Consider the following 17,017-nt stretch of genomic DNA (forward strand, 5'->3'; position numbering starts at 1 on the left):
AATGCCGCTATTCAAAAAAGCCATTGAGTCTTTCTGTGAAACTGAAGCTTACCTTTTAAACAGGAAGTTTCACCAGTGTCAGACTTAAACCCAACATTACAGTTCGATAATGTAGCTGAAAAACTGCACTGATGCCACATTTGGCGGGGGCACAGTGAGACGGGAAGTTTGACTCTGAGGTGTTCAGAGGGAAGAGGCAGTTTTTCATTTTCAGTTGGACCGTGCTTCAAGGAAAAGGGCAACCCTCTCAGCAGAAACCGCACTACAGATGCCATTCATTTAAGAGCTGCTCGAGTGTGTCATCTCATTCCAATAAAAAGCCCAAAGGTTACTGTCCCAGCCCCCTCCTGTCTCTTTAACACACTCCCCATCTATTTTTTTCTTTTCACAACCACCCTCTGTCCATTAAGTTAATGGACCCATCGTGATGTAGCACACATTTCCAGTTCCCCAGTGTTGACAGATATTCTGGGTTACGATGGAAGTGTTTGATTGTGCATCTAAAGTGTACAACTCAATACTTTCGCACTTACAGACCCCTTTCAGCGCTCCACTTCTCCTAAAGTAAAGTTCTTAACGAGATAAGCCAGTAAAGAATAATGGAGGAAATCACAACAGGCTTAGATGGGGATTCCCTCCTTAAAGAGAAAAAAGGCTTTTTGAACACGTCTTCTTAATCAATTCGTTCCGCCACTGATACAGAATCTTAAAAGGAAAAGCCTTTCAGGATTGTGACATAATTACTTTTTTTTTTAATACTCACTTAAAATGCAGATGTTGCCCGCTAACAACGCTGCAGCATCAGAGACGGAAGAAATCTGTGGTTCATGTGGGAATGAATTCAGATGAGAGGAAAGCTCCATTAGACTTGGGCATAATTGATAATTTCCCTGTGTATGCGTTAATACATCTCGTGGGCTAGCGTGGCTATAATTTATCTGCCTTTCCATAATGCCTCCCAGAGGAACTATTCCAGGCAAATTTTTGAAGCGGAAAAAAAAAGAGAAAATGCAACCCCCTATGGACACACTGAAGCTCGAGATGCCATTGGCTAATAAAGTTTTTATTTTACCCACCAGGCTTTTTACATGGAATGCAAGAACTATGCAAATGAAAAAAAATCAAATAAAAATTCTATACAAGTAAAAAGTCTGTAATAAAATAAGAACAAATAATCAAACTACAAGCAATAGCACAAATATAGAACAGATACAAATTAAATAAACATTGTTTTTCAGATAGATCTAACAGTAGTTATACAGATTAGGTAGATTATAGTTATAGACATTGAATAATGTAGGCATATAAATGTAAAATACCACTGTATAATTTAAATAGATATTACAAAAGTTATGATTTTTGCAGTGAGTCTTTTGTTGTTTGATTAACATTAAAAACAGACAGCAGCAGGAATATTAGGCTGCTGTAACGGTTGGTCTGCTGCATGCACGATGATTTCATAAAGTCTTTATTCAGAATAACAAACACTCAGGAGATATCATAGAGGACGTAGAATAATGCAAACAAAATAAACTGAAATGAGAACCAACAAGGGACTGACAATAATGATGATGAAGATGATTGTATACAATATAATCATCACCTATAGTTACATACAAATTGTATGTAAGGTGATGATTATATTGTAACTATAGAAACAAACGAGGAGATCATCAGAAACCAATGAAACCGGAACTAAATGGAGTAGGCAAAACAGGAACTAACAGAACAGAAAAACAAAACAGAAGTCCACAACCATGACAGTCATTGAATTTTGTTCAGAGTTGTGCGAGAGTCAGTCACAGTTTGCGGATACTATAGAAATGAATGAGAAGTGAATCATACCTGTTGTGCAATTGTCTGTGACTTCTTATAATACAGCATTTTTTTTATGTGTAAACTCTAAAAATAGATCAAAGCGAATATTTAAGAGCAAACATTTTGAAGATTAGCCAGTGGGCTGTTGATTCATTAAATTCTAAACTATTTCCTCACAAGTGTAGTGAACCCTCTCCTCCATTAACATCCATTCAAAAAAAAAAAAAAATAATGGCCTCTTGTCTCCCAGCATCTACGCTGGATGTGGTGCAGTGTGGTGCGATGCAACACGACACAACAAATCAACATTCGTGTCCAACGTAGACACGGTGTTAGCAGGCGTTTTGCTTTTTTCAGGTAAGGTTGAAGGCTTGTCTTCAAGTGGCTTTGCTCTAACTCAATCACAGATGAGTGAAATTGTACAATTTACTAGCCATTGGCTAATTAAATACATTTTTTAGTCACCTCGAGTGAAATTTGATTGCATATGCAAGTGACTTACTTGTAGAGGGTTGTTATGAAACCAAAATTAGCCATATTTATTTAATCCTGAAGGACCTCAGTGTTCTTCATAATATTTTTGTGTTCCACTGAAGAAACTTGAGGTTGAGTAAATGATTTCAGAATTTTCATCTTTGGGTGAACTATCCCTTTAAGACATTCCATTTTACAATGGCTCTGAACACCATTGGCTTGGGAATTTGTATTACCAATAACCTCTGTGACCCTGAGAGATGAATATGAACATGCATTGATCCTTCATCACCATTATTTTCTGCAGACATATTGAATAGATATTGAAGACTATCTTGGTTTTATTGCAAATCATATTTCAGGTGGTTAATCGTTTATGGCTTTCATCTTCAAGAGCTGTATGTCATATTGTTTGCGACATGTGGTGCCACAAAAGCAGTAATGGAAGCATAATTGGCTATTGAAAACAAAGAAAATATGAGATGAGAAAAAACAATGGGAAATGAATCACTGCATGTCTCCTACCTATAAACAGCTCGAGAGAAATGGCCTTTGGATACTGGAAGGATTTGGGTATTGTTTGAAATGATTACATATAGAATAATAAAAAGGTGAGTGTTTCTTTGACTTTACAGTTGAAACATGCTGCACTGATCAGATGATATCTGTGTTGTGATGAAACTGAACAAAAAGCTTTGTTTTAACTTGTTCCCATTGACTGAATTTTCCATTTGAGATGTAACATGGGCCTTTCTCTCACTCAGGCAATCATCAGCTCAGTGAACCGAGTGGACTCACCAGTTCTCTTTCCGTCCTGGCCGGGAGACACGGACGTCTTCCGATGACAGAGCTCTGTGGACGCTTGTCCTGAACACTCTGACGTGGTGATAGGCTTTCTATAGATAGAAAGCACCCCCATGATAAATACTCCCAATCGACTGAACTCAGCAGCTGACAGACCTGAAAGCATTTTTATGCATTTTACTGTTATATTACTGCACTGCAGAGGCTAAAAGACGAGGGCTGTGAGGTGAATAAGTCCAAAGAGGAAATAAATGCCCTGTGATGTGTGAGAGAGCGAATGGATTTAAGATAATCAGCAGAAGCCGAAATCAACATCAGCTCCTAAAAGAAACCAGCAGATTGACTAAAGGAGTGGTGATGATGACTACTGATTAATTAAGCAACAAAGTGCATTAATTAGCTTCTTTTTTTTCTTTTTGTTTAGATATTCCACATATCAGAAAATACCTGAATAGTTCAATCATGATACCTCTTGAAATAGTTTTAGCATGATATTGAATATGGCAATGTTAAGATACAGACATGCTGCTGTGAGCTTGTAAGATATGCTGCTGCTGCTGCATAAATAGACAGTGTTGGGAGTGACGCATTACAAAAGTAATGCATTACAGTAACGTATTACTTTTTGCTGTAACGCAGTAGTGTCAGGCATCACTAATCAATTTTCAGTAATATTTTACTCGGTACATGTTCAGTAACACTTGCGTTACAACACACTTTTAGCCCAAAATTTTACTGTTCAAAAAAAAAAAAAAAAAAACAACCCCAGCAATATCGTGAGACAGATTATTCCACTTTCTAATAAAAATGTCCTGATAATTTACTCACCCCCATGTCATCCAAGATGTCCATGTCCTTCTTTCTTCAGTCCTTATAGTGGACTTCAATTGGCCCCAAACGGTTGAAGGTCAAAATTACAGTTTCAGTGCAGCTTCAAAGGGCTTTAAACGATACCAGATGAGGAATAAGGGTCTTATCTAGAGAAACCATCACTCATTTTCTTAAAAAAAAGAAAATGTATATGCTTTATAGACACAAATGATCGCATCACAAGTGCTTACACCAGACCACGATTCCATATTCTTCAAAAAGCTTACGCTGAATGTCCTACACCTTTCCTATTCTACTTGCGGAAAAAACAGAACTGACGCCGAGTTTGTTCTGTAAGTTGAATAGGGAAGGTGTAGGACATTCAACGTAAGCTTTTTGAAGAATACGACCGATCATTTCGCTAGATAAAGCCCCTTGAAGCTGCACTGAAACTGTAATTTTGACCTTCAACCGTTTGGGGCCAATTGAAGTCCACTATAAGGACATGGACATCTTGGATGACATGGGGGTGAGTAAATTATCAGGAAATTTTTATTAGAAAGTGGACTTTAAGGAATGAAAAATGCTGCAAGTAAGTTCTATTACCTGTTCGTGGTCAGTCAACAGCCGCTTGTGGTGTCCAAGTTTGTAAATAAAGACTAAATGACAGCTTCTGATATATTTGTTTAGCGATTTATTTCATTCATCTTCCTCTCACTGGTGTAACTTTGTATTGTGTGACGTAGTCCAGTGAAGGCGTGTTTAGGGCAGGTTTTACAGAAGTGCCGAGAGGCTAATGGGCCGACAGTGGAAATGTGGCATGATTTCGGCCTCTGTGCTTGCACTGGCCAGTGGAAAAGAGGCTAATGGGTGAAGATGGCAGAAGAAGACTGTATATTCGCGAGATGGACGTATGCGCGTTACTTCGAGTTTGTCTGATAATAACTTTATACCTCTACCATACTTGGATCGTTTGTGATTCTGTCTGTCATCCTTTCTTGCATTGTCTTGAGCATTCATTTTGCCAATTATAAGCTATATAGTTAGTAGTCTGGATAGCCCACAGTCATTATGCTACATCATATCGCCCTCTACTGGATGTAAAATGCTCTGCAGTACATTTTGTCATTTTAGAATGTCAAGTTCTACTTCTGTAGATATTTTGGTGAAAGTAACTCAAAAGTAATACAGGAGAAATGTAACGCATTACAATTCTGAGACAGTAAATAATGTAAGGTAAAGAATTACTTTTAAAGGTGCCATAGAACGGCTTTTTAAAAGATGTAATATAAGTCTAAGGTGTCCCCTGAACGTGTCTGTGAAGTTTCAGCTCAAAATACCCCATAGATTTTGGGGCATCATTAAATATGAGCCGATTTAGGCTGCGGCCCCTTTAAATGCTCATGCTCCCCGCCCACGGAGCTCGCGCTTGCCTTAAACAGCATAAACAAAGTTCACACAGTTAATATAACCCTCAAAATGGATCTTTACAAAGTGTTCGTCATGCAACGTCTAATCGCGTAAGTATGGTATTTATTTGGATGTTTACATTTGATTCTGAATGAGTTTGAGGCTATATGCTCCATGGCTAACGGCTAATGCTAACATTACACACTGTTGGAGAGATTTATAAAGAATGAAGTTGTGTTTATGAATTATACAGACTGCAAGTGTTTAAAAATGAAAATAACGACAGTCTTGTCTCCGTGAATACAGTAAGAAACGATGGTAACTTTAACCACATTTAACAGTACATTATCAACATGCTAACGAAACATTTAGAAAGACAATTCACAAATATCACTAAAAATATCATGTTATCATGGATCATTTATCAGTTATTATTGCTCCATCTGCCATTTTTCGCTATTGTTCTTGCTTGCTTACCTAGTCTGATGATTCAGCTGTGATCCAGACGTTAATACTGACTGCCCTTGTCTAATGCCTTGAACATGAGCTGGCATATGTAAATATTGGGGTCATACATATTAATGATCTCGACTGTTACGAAACAGTCGGTGTTATGTTGAGATTCGTTCGTCGGAGGTCTTTTAAACAAATGAGATTTATATAAGATGGAGGAAACAATGGAGTTTGAGACTCACTGTATGTCTTTTCCATGTACTGAACTCTTGTTATTTGCTATGCCAAGATAAATTAAATTTTTAATTCTAGGGCACCTTTAAATAACAGTAACAAGTAATCTATAATGTATTCCAGTTTGGAAGTAACTTGCACAACACTGTAAACAGACATACATGGATCCCATAGCAGACCTAGGCAGGTGGAGCTGGGGGAGGTGGAGGGTTTCAGAGGAACTCTGATTTCGTGCTGCAGGACTAGCCTACAATAAACAATGAACTGGACTATTTATATGTTAATGAAGCAATCTCATTGGCTGCAGGATCAGCAGAGGTCAATCAGTTTGTGTCATACAGTAATGATGTGATTTCTTTCAGATTGCCATGCAAAGGACCTTGTGCCCTCTATAGTTTCATGACTAAACTAGATATTTCACCTAAAAATATTGAATCTCATGTTTAACTTCATTTCTTTCAGAAAAGCATAGAAAAAAAAGAAAATGTTTTCAGTACAAGTTGGTTAAACATTGCTGTCAAGCTCCAAAAAAGGAAAACATAATACATAAAAACCCCACCATAAAAGCAGTCCATATTCCAAAAAAAGGTTAACTTTAAAGGGGACTTGTTATGTAAAATTCACTTTTACATGGTGTTTGAACACATGTTTTCACTTTTTGTACAATGTGATGTCACATACAGGCCCCACCCACGACCGCTGAAGAACTCTGCCGTATTAGCATAGTTTCTGCCCCAAGTGATGCCGGAGCAGCTGTAGCGACAAAAATGTCTCGGAAGTGAATCCGTGGTACTGCTCGGTACGGCACATCTCCGCTCGCTTTACTTTCGGTTTGCTTTTCCATTGCAGTTAGTATTTCTTCAAAGTGTGAGGAATTATAAGCTGATCGTTATAGTTGCGCTGCCTCTACTGCTGTGGACCACTGTAACTAAGCGTCACTCGAAGTGGGATCCATAAGCAGGCTTTATTAAAAATCTTGTCAAACAGGCAAAGGTCAGATACCAGCAAACCCAGCAACGGAGAGCAGACAAAGACGTCGTTGATAAACATGCAGTAGATCAGGGCAGGCATCCGAAATTTCCGCAAGTTAAAAAATAAATACGACCTCACGTTGTGTCAATCACATTTACATACTGCCTCCGAAACTTTCGTCCGTCATAAAAAAATTCGGATCAGGTTCGATTTTCTGCGTTTTTCGCATCTGTTACTGACTATTTAAATCTAGCAGGTTTGGTGTCTCGTATTTCAAATCCAATGACGCTGATAGTGACGATTCTCTCTGACCAATCAGTGATCTGCAGTGTTTACACGTCACATTTAGTATTGGTACGAGGTGGTACTATTTAAGCGATCCATACCGTTCAGTATCGAACCGTCCCATGCAGTGGAAAAGCGCCAAAAAGTGAGCCATATCAAGCCGTATACCGAACCGTACCATGCAGTGGAAAAGCAGCATAAGAGTGAACATAAAAGTCTTCATTTACTCCCAACATCTGACCCACTGAAGACGCAGTGGAATCGTTTTTTTTAGTGTTAGTTTTTGTAAGGAAATGCGCCACAGATCTAATATACACATGCTTTTGAACTTTGTGTTTTTGAGAGAACCTTGTGTGTATTTGACAGTTTAAACACAACAAGACATGAAAGAAAAGTTAGTTTAATACTCAGGAGATGTAGATATCTGACAGCCAGCTTTCTGTGCATGTGCTTTAGATGTTTGTACTCAGAAAACGATGGATTAGAGGTTTAGACTGATATGGCTTTAAAACACATACAGATTATAAACTTTCATGATGAAGAAGAACTGCAATGTCTGTGAGCGTGATTGCGATATAGATGATAATCAAAACCAAGCAGATGTTTAGTTAGTATTTGGCAGAGTATCCGATGCAGGCAGAAGCTTTGTTGAAAAAAGCACTTTCCTGGAAAGGGGGCGGGGAGCAGCAACTCATTTGCATTTAAAGACACATGCATGGAAACAGCATGTTTTTGCATGCAATCAAAAATGGTGTATTTACAACATGGTATAATAAATGATCTGTGAGGGATTTTGAGCAGAAACTTCACAGACACATTCTGAGGACACATGCGACTTAAATTACATCAGAATAAGAGAAAAATGTTTTGTTGTGCCTCTGGATGTTGGAATCGGAATGCAAAAAATATAGTCTTCGTTTTTAAAGAAAATCATCGTTGAAAACGTCCTTTGAAGATAAACAGAGACGTTTCACAGACTGGACTGATGACACCTGCAAGGATTAGTCTACTATTAAAGCAGGAATTTGATGTAAACAGTAAGTCTACATAATTCACATATATGCAGCTTAGAGGACATACATACATAGCAGTTACACGGCATGAAATAATTATAATTAAAATAATTTAAACCTATAATATTTTACATAGATAACTTTTAAACATAATAATTTTTATTTCACAATTCTACTTTTTTTTCTTGCATTTGCGTGTTTATTATTCCCAGTTCGGACTTTATAACTCGCAATTGTGAGTTTATTTCACAATTCTGAGGGGGGAAAAGTCAGAATTGCGGGATAAATTGCAATTCAGAAAAGACAGAATAACGAGTATATCTCACAATTCTGTTTTTCTTTGTAAGAAATGTGAGATGTAAACTCAGATTTGCGAGAAATAAAAGTCAGAATTGTGAGATATAAACTCGAAATTACCTTTTTTTATTCTTTTATTTCGTGGCTTCCATAGACTTCTACTGCTCAACTGTCATTTTCTGCAACCAGCTAGGCTCCGCCCACAAAAAACGTCATCGCTGTTTGCAAACACCAAATTGGTCTATAGGTCCCCTTTAAGGGATGCAAAGAATTATGTTTACATATATTTCAACTGGGTTTAACAAGTGAATCAGTTGTGCATTTCTGTTTCTGCTTACTATGTCTGCGTAAGGAATTCCTCTCAGAAACTTGCAAAAAATGTAATGAGACTGTTCAGATAAAATTCATGCGAGTGGCTGACCTGTGATCCGACAGGCAGTCTATTAACTGGCTTACTAAACACAGTAATGATGGACAGCTGGCGAGGGTCAGGGTGCTGCCTTCAAATTTAAAGAGAGCAAGACAGAAAGCAATACAAAAATAACATGCTTATCAGTGTAAAAACAAGTGAAAAGTGTAGCTACTGAATTTTTATCATAATTGAACAGATGTCACTCAGGACCAGCATATGGTTTTGTGAATGGTCGGCAAGGACAGTAGGCTACAATGGGCTTTTTTCTGGACAATTGAAAAATATTTTTTATTGAATTTTGATTAAACAAAATGATCCATGCAAAATAAATTATAAAAAAAGCTTGTTCTGATCAAAACAAGTCATGTAAATATAAAGGCAGCAATAAGGGGCAAAAGGCCCCCTGGTGGATCATAGTGATGGTGATTGGCACAATACTTGTTGAAAATACTTTTTATTCAGTATATGTAATCATCTGTCTTCAGCAGGTTTAAAGGGATATTTCACCCAAAAATGAAATTTCTGTCTTTAATTACTCACCCTCATGTCGTTCCAAACCGCAAGACGTTCATCTTCAGATCACAAATTAAGATATTTTTGATGAAATCTAAGAATTTTTTTCTCTCCCATAGAAAGCAACGAAATTACCACATTCAGAGTCCAGACAAGTAGTAAAGACATGGTTAAAATAGTCAATGTGACTATAGTGGTTCAACCTTAATGTTATAAAGCGACGAGAATACTTTTTGTGCGTAAAAACAAAACATAAATAACGACTTTATTCAACAATTTTTCCTCTTCGCTGTCATTCTCCTACGCAGTTGGTGCAGTGAACGCAGTGCAGGAAAAAGCAACAAATCCTCAATACTAGGTTTCTTTTCATTTATTTTGAACAGACAGTAGTGCAAATTACAGTTTGCTCCACCTAGTGGCATTTAGTCCAGCAAACCAGTCCAGTTTAGTAAACAGAATTCCTGATTGCTTAAAACCAAAAATTAAGGAACTGTTGATTTGTTACTTTAATTGGTATATTGACCAATGCTGTACGGTAAAAAACGTCTGTTGTGCTTTGTATTCTTCAAAAAGCTTACGCTGTATGTCCAACGCGCTGCATTCGTTCCATAAGTAGAATAGGGAAGGCGTAGGACATACAGCGTAAGCTTTTTGAAGAATACGAAAGTGCGGTTTTGGCGGAAGCACTCGTAAGGCAATCATTTGCGTTTATAAAGCATAAACAGTTGTATTTTTTTCGAAAATGATTGATCGTTTCGCTAGATAAGACCCTTATTCCTCGTCTGGTATCGTTTAAAGACCTTTGAAGCTGCACTGAAACAACTGGAAACCATTGAAGTCCACTATAAGGAGAATAATCCTGGAATTTTTTCATCAAAAACTTTAATTTCTTTTCGACTGAAGAAAGAAAAACATGAACATCTTGGATGACATGGGGGTGAGTAAATTATCAGGAACATTTTATTTGAAAATGAACTAATCCTTTAACATACAGTGACAATGCTGGATGCACAAAGTTCAGTATTATGTTTTTTAAAGAAATCACAAATCGGCACAATGCCAAATGATTTTGTCTAATTATTACAGCGGAAACAACTTACTCCGCCATTTATGGTCATACAGATAAGAGTAAGACATCATTTGAAACTGTAAAGAGCCTATTTTTGTGTGTATACACTCACAATAAAAACAAAACGTGCTTTTGTAAAATAAAGAAAATAAACAGGATACCACTTTCTACTGTCCTGGTTTCCTTTCCGTGAAGTTTGTGCATCACAAAAATTAATCGAAACTCAGTGTATAGGCTACTAGCTAGCTCTTGCGTGTCATCTGAACTTTTGTTTTGGGTTGGTGCATAGATCATCATCTTTTTCTGCTGTCATTCCTGTTGTGGTGGTTAACAAACAGCATTGCATTACCGCACTCGCCCCCCTCTGGATTGGAGTGTGGATCGCCTGTGACTGACAGTATTCGTCATCTGACTGTATGCGCCGTACCGTGACGGTTCGGGACGAATACATGTACCGTTACACCCCTAATATATTAAAAGCTCAGCTGATGACCTCAAACAGTGTTTAACAAATGCTGTGATAATGTTAATTGCTATTTAGTGTTTTGGTAAAAAAGGGCATATTTAACCTTGGGCTTGTTGTACCTACTAACTAGGAAGTAAGTATTTGATCAGACAGTTCAGTGTTCAAAGCTACTTACCTTCAAAGCCTCAGATGTCAGACATTCTTTTTTTGGTAAGAGGAGAGTAATATATTTACCTGTTTGTTAACCATAGCGACTTCACAAGAGTTGTAAAAGCAAGGACCTGTCTGTGTGCGGTGGAGGAGACTGTCATTGAGGTGCAAGGGAGAGACAGGGGAGCTAATTGGGGTCAAAAACATTTCTGCTGGCGACACAGATGGCAGCCGTCTGGGGCCTGCGAGACTCAAACATCATAGTGATTGTGGCCTTGAATTATACTTCTCTAAATGGATTCTACCTCAAGGACTTGCAAATAATAGCGTTTCGTGAATGTTTTTTAAAATGTATTTATTTTTAAACACTTCCCAACAAAACAGAACGCCCATCAGATTGTTATATATGCAAAATATATGCAATATTATATTTTCTAATATTTTCTATTCCTTAACCTTTAACCTAACACACAAACATTTCCGAATTTTTATAAAGACATTATCATGTTAGCATGTTTATTAAGCTGTTTTCCTCATGGTGACTGGTTTCCACAGTGTAGGTGATTTCAAATGTAACTGTCTTTCTGGGGACATTAGGTCTCAACAGTGTAGAAAAATTATAATAATTAAGTTCTGGGGACTGATTTGTCCCCAAACTATAGCTAAGGAAACACACAAAGCTCTCTTTCTGGAAAAGAAATAACTTGATATGCACTAATAATGTGACTTTTAGAGCTATGTCATCGTGTCTTTGTAGTTTAACCTTCAGATGTGCATACACTGTAATCCCAAAATAAATGTATGACTTTTTCAAGTGGTCTCTGCATGACAGTGAAAGTGCAGTCACATGCTCATAGACGTCACTGAACAGATCAGATCACAGCGTTTTCTCTCCTGTTGTGCTGCTCTGACTGTGCTTGAAGCAGTCTGAGCTCTCAATGCGAGTTTCCTTTATTCCATTTATTTACTTTTTTTTTTTTTTACAGTATTCGTTTTGAACACTTACATAAACTTGTGCAATAATTTGGTGTAGAGCAAAATTCTTGTTTTTTTTAATAGATAATGCACAAAACCAACCCAAAAATGCAAAAATAATCATGTAAGATTTATTTGCATGACAAACTTCTCTATAACGATCTTTGGCAATTGTGTTATTTATTAATTATTTTGTTACCCCCATTGCTCTCCAGTGGGCCAGCATGAGCAGAAAGAAGCAGACAGATCCAAAGGTTCCTGTCCCTCTGTGACGCACATGACGGGAGTCAAATCAATGAGATGAGGCTGAATCAATGAGATGTCAATGGCGTCTTATCATTGCCTGTTGCAGCTTGATGATGATCTCGCACGCTGCAGGCAAAGGACGTCCTGGGTGTCTGGCTATTTTCTATCACTCTTTACTCTGATATTTGAAAGAATATTTAAATATGTTTTAGTTTGTTTAGAAAGAAACAAATTCAGTGTTTGCTGATCCTTTCATACTTTTTAAGGGTGAATTCATAGGGCTTTAAACAATTCCCTGGATGTGTCCAACTATCATTCACTTGCCTCTCACACACTTTGGCTTCCTCGTTGCTACGAGTGAGATTGATGGGGTCTGCAAACTGGCCAACGCTTAATGGGATTTCTTTATCACTGCAGTGATTCACAAGAAAGGCAGTTTGAGGTTTGAACTCGGCTGATGGAGAGAGCTGCCCTATTGCTCTGTGCACCTGGTTAAGGGAAGATATTCTAGATAAACTGCTGAAGAAAAGGTGGAGCGTTTGTCCCATGTCCAGGAGAAAAGTGAATTTCCAGAGCTACTCTCAATAGACATGAGGCTCTTGTGGAGTTTGATACTGCATCTGCTTTTGGGTCATTTACAGGAAACGATGGTTTGTGCTCGATGGTCCCCATGACTTATACTGATGTAATTAAGAGGACACTGAACTTTGTGAAGTTATTCAATAAATGTAGAACTCTATTTAGTTATATATATTACTCTATTGTGTTGGTCCCACTTTTGCTGCCAAACCAGCCCTGACCAGTCGAGGCATGGACTCCACTAGACTCCTGAAGGTGTGCTGTGGTATCTGGCACCAAGATGTTAGCAGCAGATCCTTTAAGTCCTGTATGTTGCGGACTTGTTTGTTCAGCACATCCCACAGATGCTCAATTGGATTGAGATCTGGGGAATTTGGAGGCCAAGTCAACACCTCAAACCATTCCGTAACCATTTTTGCTTTGTGGCAGGGCCATTATCCTGCTGAAAGAGGCCACAGCCACCAGGGAATACCATTTCCATGAAAGAGTTTACATGGTCTGCAACAATGCTTAGGTAGGTGGTACGTGTCATGGACGTGATGTCAGGACCCAAGGGTTCACAGCAGAACACTGCCCAAAGCATCACACTTTCTCCGCTTGCTTTGCTTCTTCCCATAGTGCATCCTGGTGCCACGTGTTCCCTAGGTAAGCGACGCACATTCATGTGAAAATGTGATTCATCAGACCAGGCCACCTTCTTCTATTGCTCTGTGGTCCAGTTCTGATGCTCACGTGTCCACTGTTGGCATTTTCGGCGGTGGACAGGGGTCAGCATGGGCACCCTGACTGGTCTGTGTCTATGCAGCCCCATACGCAACAAACTGTGATGCACTGTGTATTCTGACACCTTTCTATCAGAACCAGCATTAACTTCTTGAACAATTTGAGCTACAGTAGCTCGTCACACGTGCATCAATGAGCCTTGGCCGCCCATGACCCTGTCGCCGGTTCACCCCTGTTCCTTCCTTGGACCACTTTTGATAGATACTGACCACTGCAGACCAGGAACACCCCACAAGAGCTGCAGTTTTGGAGATGCTCTGACCCAGTCATCTATCACAATTTGGCCCCGTCAAACTCAAATCCTTATGCTTGCCTATTTTTCCTGCTTCTAACACATCAACTTTGAGGACAAAATGTTCACTTGCTGCCTAATATATCCCACCCACTAACAGGTGCCGTGATGAAGAGATAATCAGTGTTATTCACTTCACCTGTCAGTGCTCATAATGTCATGCTAATGTTATGGTCATATATATTATGTTAATTAAACATTCTATGCATTTTCTGACATTTTCCCCTTTAAAATTAATATAGACTGATTTTTCTAAAATCATCTTTTTGACCACATGGCTGAAACGGAAGTCAGTTGTTGGCTATTTTGCACTAACCTTCAAGCTCAAAAAATTTAGAATGTTTGGTAAAAACTTGTTTCTTGTTTGAAAAAGAAATGACAAGTACTAATTCACTCATTTATTATTATTGTTGCTGGTTTTTTTTTCTTTTTTTCAAATTGTATGAATTCCAAACTTGACATGATGGCAGGGTTTAAATATTTGTGGGAATGCCACACATATTTAAAAAATCTGGTAAATTAAGTGTATTTGGCATTGGAATGACAAAACTTGCTGTTGACTGTACATTTGGTAGCCCAACTCTTATAAGCAAAATATCATTCAAATCACACCATAACCTCTCGATCACCTCATTCAATATCGCCACAATAAGAAAAGTACCCAGAGGGCTACTCACTGATTTTAGTAGAGCTTACATCACCCACAATCTAATTTGAGTCATTTTGCGTATGGTAAAGGCCCAGATGAGGTTCTTCGTCATAGGCAATGACTCCTCCCCATAAACATGCTCAATTCATTTGACTCCTGCATAATGTGAAACAATATTCTGCCACAGGACTCATTAGAAAGGACCATAAAAACACAGCGATACACCTGCACCACTGAGAGCTCCATATGTACGGCTTCTCTTTCGAAATACACTAATGCAGCAGGCGTTTTAATTCACCAAAAACAAACTTAAGAATTTAATCACTATTCAATAATGGAAAACTGAAAGATGATGTGATCACACTAAAGTAAATGTATAGAGGTGAAATTGTAAAATTTCAAATCCATAAAAGATAAATGGGTCAACCAAAGAAATGTATGGGCCATATTGCACCATAAAATAAAATAACAATAATAATAATAATATATATTTGCAGTGACAATAATGTTTTAATTATTTTTATAAAATGGTTAGTTCCTGTCCTTGACTCTGATTGGTCAATAGCTGTTAGCAATGTAAAAATATGTTTGTTCACATATTGATATTGTTCATTGAAGCTTACTGTATTATGTAGAAGAGTATTGTGAGAAAGATATCGCGTGAACGAGTTTATTACCTGCATTCAGATTTAGCATTTTCCTTCAGGTCAGTCCTAAGTTGATAATAAAAAATCTGTTTAAATGTCCGATGTATTATCTTGTCCTTTTAACATTTAATGGGTTTTTCCGTGACTGACAGCGCTAGTCAAAGCATTTGTTAGTTGCGTCTTGTTCCGTGTTCACATAAATTCAGTCTTTTCAATATAAAAGTCTTCACTACTAACTGACACACTCATAAAAACAGTCTTTGCTGCCATCTAATGGCGTAATAATGTAACTTCTGTTGCTGTTCACGGTCAGGGTCCAGTTTTTTTCCGGTGGAAGGAAGGCTTTTAGTGAAAGTTTACTTCATGAAATTTGCACTGATACATACATGTTTTGGCTTTAGTATTTGTATTGTGTGGTAAGTTTTATAAAAGCAATCAGGCACTCGAGGCTAGTGCTGTATCATGAACCGCTTCACGCCCTTCAGCCGTAACTTATTCATGATACAGCACAGCCTCATACCTTATTGCTTACTTAATTATTTTCAACATTAGGCTATATCATAAATTGGATTAGAACAAAATATGAACTAAATTGAGCTGAAAAATGACACTATTGCCCTTAGAGCTGCTTATAGATTTTGAAATGTAACTGAATTTAAACAACATTGAACTATATCTATCTATCGCCTCTTTTGTTTTTAGTCTTTGACCACGCAAAATGAAGCGAGGAAAAAACTTTAGAGAAGACAAAGCTGAGAAATGAAACCTAACGTCGTGCTGAGTGAGAGAAGATGGTTGCTCACCTCCGATTTTCCGGAAACACATTTCCAATCTACTAATCCTGTTCTCGCACAGTATGAGTCATCTAACACACGGAGCAGCGCAGCTCTGTCTGCATTCTCTACGGGGCAAGAAGGGCAGGAGACCGCATTTCATTTGGAGTTTCTTCTTGAAAAACTGCTGATGTATATGTCCACCTTTTTTTACCGCTGGTTTTCAGTTTTATGATTCATACTTACTTCCTTCAGGTCTGTTTTGTGCACGCCATTGTGTTACATTCTGTGTCGACAATCACACAAACAATCGTCAGATGTTCTGCGTTAGATCTTGTCCTCTCTGTAATGTTGTCGACAGGACCATTCATAAGACTGCACTTCTCTGAGCCTGGGGAACAGTTAATTGATTACCCATGCCACCTACCCCCTTTGAGCCCTCTCTGTAAAGATAAGTGTCGTCCCTGAAATCGAACCCTCTGCCTGCCACGCTTCCGTCTGATTAGCTGCCGGAACAATTATCTTAATCGTGTCATCTTAACGAACCCCACGATAAGCCGCCTTGGGGCCAGTAATCCAGAAGACCTTCGCCTACACGGAATATTGTCCCTTATCGCCCTTCATAATAAAGATGAATTAAGTCGAGGAAAAGACAACATAAAGTTCCCATTGCGGGTGTTTACACTTGTTTGTTATTGACAGTTGATGGTTTATATAATTCATAATCAAGCTATTAAGTTAAATCATCATCATGACTGAGCAACATTTAATGTGTGGAAAAACAATGTTAGGAAAAACAAGTTGAGTAAATAACTAGCTTGCATGCAGAAACAAACCACATATATACAGAGAGAGAGAGAGAGAGAGAGAGAGAGAGAGAGATTAAAAATGTT

The 17,017-nt window shown here is 38.1% G+C and overlaps 1 protein-coding gene across 1 annotated transcript in view; it reads right to left on the reverse strand.

The window, feature by feature from the left end:
* pnoca (prepronociceptin a) overlaps nucleotides 1-16,846 on the reverse strand; it is a 54,656-nt gene extending 37,810 nt beyond the window's left edge. Inside the window, exons 1-3 of the mRNA XM_048190746.1 lie at nucleotides 16,552-16,846; nucleotides 16,371-16,467; nucleotides 16,155-16,252 (exon numbers count right to left, since the gene is read on the reverse strand). The gene's annotated coding sequence lies outside the window, so the exon portion shown is untranslated. The remainder of the gene's footprint in view (nucleotides 1-16,154; nucleotides 16,253-16,370; nucleotides 16,468-16,551) is intronic.
* Nucleotides 16,847-17,017: the final 171 nt, after the last annotated feature.

Source organism: Megalobrama amblycephala, linkage group LG5 (assembly GCF_018812025.1).
Source record: "Megalobrama amblycephala isolate DHTTF-2021 linkage group LG5, ASM1881202v1, whole genome shotgun sequence".
NCBI classification, from domain to species: Eukaryota; Metazoa; Chordata; class Actinopteri; order Cypriniformes; family Xenocyprididae; genus Megalobrama; species Megalobrama amblycephala.